This window comes from Mauremys mutica, chromosome 1 (genome assembly GCF_020497125.1).
Source record: "Mauremys mutica isolate MM-2020 ecotype Southern chromosome 1, ASM2049712v1, whole genome shotgun sequence".
NCBI classification, from domain to species: Eukaryota; Metazoa; Chordata; order Testudines; family Geoemydidae; genus Mauremys; species Mauremys mutica.
In genome coordinates, this window is record NC_059072.1 from 298,006,227 (window position 1) to 298,009,268 (window position 3,042).

Consider the following 3,042-nt stretch of genomic DNA (forward strand, 5'->3'; position numbering starts at 1 on the left):
GGGTATGCAAGTTCAGCTACGTGAATAGCGTAGCTGAACTCGAAGTACCCTAGTTTGAACTACTTACCCATCCAGATGCCTTGGGATCGAAGTCCGCGGCTCCAAGGTCGACTCCGCCACTGCCGTTTGCAGTGGTGGAGTACCGGAGTCGACCGGAGCGCGCGGGGAGTTCGAACTATCGCGTCTAGATTAGACGCGATAGTTCGAACTCCGAGAAGTCAACCTCACCGCGTCGACCCGGCAGGTAAGTGTAGACTAGCCCTAAGATCAGAACATCATTATGTTTTAAAAATAAAATATGATTTTTTTCTATTTCATGGAAAAAAATGTTAGAACAAATATCTAACATGTTAGAGTCTTTGTAGCACTGTTATAGACTTACAAGCTTATAAGAAATATTGCATCCATAACATTAGAGAAATTTTGAAACTTATACCGAGTTTAAATTAGTCTTTTACAGAATAAAGGAAAAGGAAGAACCTGGGCAGAAATGCCAGCTTTAATAAAAAGGATCTGTCGGGTGTGTGACCTGCTGTCTTCTAGGCTCAGGACAAGACACCACTGGATCCCCAGTCAGATGTAAGCAAAAATAAAAGACCTTTTGTTTCACATCACTCCTTCAGGCAGGACAACACCTGGAGCAGATTCACTGAGCACAAGCAGGAAGGTCACTGGAGACAAAGCAAATAGTTGCACATTAGACATACTTCCCTCAGGGAGGCTCTAGCAGGCAGTAGACTCTAGTCCACACAATAGTCCTGCATCAGGTGCTTACTTAACCTCAAATTGGCCCTGGTAGGCAGCCACCTTTCAAACAATTCCTAGCCCCAGCTAGGCCTCTGTCCCTCTCAGAGTACAAGCTGAAGATCTGCTCTCCTTTAGTAAAGCCATAATTAGCTGGGCTCTCTCCTTTTAACCCCTCTGTAAGGATGCTCAGTACATGCTACCAGCTATCAAGTTTTAGAGGAGCTCAAGATCATTCTGGATGTCTTTTTTTTTTTTTTGTTCCTCAGAGTTGGCAACCCCTGGTTTCATGCCATATTCGTCTGAAGAAGAAATACAAGTAAACAACCGAACAACTGATGGTAAGCAATCCGCAGATAATGCAACATCTTCTAAACAAACTAGAAGATAAATTGCTATAGGGCCTTTGTTATATAGACAAAAACAACAAGCTTCCAACAGCATTTCAAAGGAAAAGCTGAGTCATGCTTACAAATACACATATTCCATAATTTTTGATAAGGAGAAAACTGATTGTTATGAACAATCTGTGCATAAATAATTCAGAAAAGTATTTCATAGATTCAGGGATTTTAAGGCCAGAAGGGACCATTAGATCATCTAGTCTGACCTGTATGTCAGAAATTGTTAAATTTCACCCAGTTAGCCATGTTTTGAGCCCAATAACTTGTGTTTGGCTAACATATACCTTTCAGAAAAGCATCCAGTCTTGATTTGAAGACACAAGAAGATGGACAATCCAACACTTCTTTTGATAATTTGTTCCAACAGTTAATTTCTGATGGAAGAGAATCCTCACAGCCCACGTGAGATATCAAACTCACGCTAACATGGATCTAGAGGTAAGTTCTAATGCCACGTCCTCTGATTTGAATCATGGAAAGTGAGGCCAAAGGCATATGTTCCTCACCAGTTTATTAAAGATCATATCTCAGAAGCAAACTTCTGGGAGGTGATGGGGCTGCATGCTAGGAATAGATAAAAAGCCTAAAGATGTCAGAAGCAAATTGCTAAAGCCAAGCCAGCAACACTTGGAGAGATACTGAGAAATGGAACATATTCAGGTCACCATTGCTTTCCCTTATTCCAACATTTAAGAATGTTCATTAGGTCTCTTTTAAAAAAAAAATCTTAAGGGTTTATAGCTATAATACCAGATAAAGACCTGTAATATCACCTTGAATTGAACTGAAGGTTTTATATATCCTGAGAGACCAGCTATGGTGAACTGTCAAAAGGAGCTGGAGAATTCATCTAACCACCTGCTCCACTGGTTAAATAAATAATAATAATAAAAGACTCTTTTTCTTGTATCCAAGTGATCTCTTAGTTACTCTATAGTAACTACTTTTCACAGAGAGTGTATCCGAGTTAAAATGTCTGTAATGACTTAAAGTGTCTCATTCAAAAATTTCCACTATATGCCCATTTAAAAACAAACAAACAAAAAACACAGAGGTTAGGAGTGCTGGGTAGAGCTGGTGGAACATTTTCAATTAAATCTAACTTCATCAAAATGTGATGTTTAGTGAGAGCCAAAATGTTTTATGAAGATATTGGTTTCAGTTGTTTGTATAGAAAGCTTTCTGAGTTCCACTGCTATCTAGTCACTAACCCAAGGTGATGGTGACTGTAAAGAAAAAATCTAAAACTAGTCCTTTTTGCTCTGACACAATTCTCTTTCACAAAAGCATTTGAAAGGTTTTGTTTTCATTCCAGTGAGGAACAACAAACAAAATTTCATAACCTTGAAAGTTGTTGTCAAATGGTCAGCACTGGTGTTGCGGTGGGCAAATTCATTAAATTATTTCAACATAGTACTAGTTCTAACAAATTGTTTTCACTATGTTGGAAAAGTAGCTAAAAAAAGCATATAAGCTGAAAACAAAGATTTTTCCGATAACTCTGGATTTGTAGTAGCACATGAAATACAAACTACAAAGCTTATTTTTTTAGCATTTGGATAGATAAGAGTTACAAATCAAGATAAGGGTTACAGGCAGGGGTAAGCTGGAGCCGGTTCGCACGGGTTCGCACGAACCCGTTGTTAAATTTAGAAGCGGTTTTAGAACCGCTTGTTAACTAGCTTCCCTGCGAGGGAAGCTTTGATGGGCTCTGCCTGGGAAGCCCGTAATTCCTCCTCCCGGCCGCCGGGGGGCGCTGCGCTGTGCTGCGAGAGCCATGTGACCTGCCTCCTGGCCCTGTTGCTGCTCCTGCTCTTTGGACCTCTGGCCCTGGGGCTCCGGCTGCGTCCTGCTGCTCCCAGCCGCTCCCCCCGTGTGAGTATCTGCGCCCCTC

At 41.0% G+C, this 3,042-nt stretch overlaps 1 long non-coding RNA gene across 1 annotated transcript; it reads left to right on the forward strand.

The window, feature by feature from the left end:
- The first annotated feature begins 448 nt into the window (after positions 1-448).
- LOC123370912 lies at positions 449-1,548 on the forward strand. The gene is made up of 3 exons (XR_006579624.1): positions 449-579; positions 1,014-1,085; positions 1,440-1,548. It is a non-coding gene; the product is annotated as an uncharacterized LOC123370912 (long non-coding RNA).
- Positions 1,549-3,042: the final 1,494 nt, after the last annotated feature.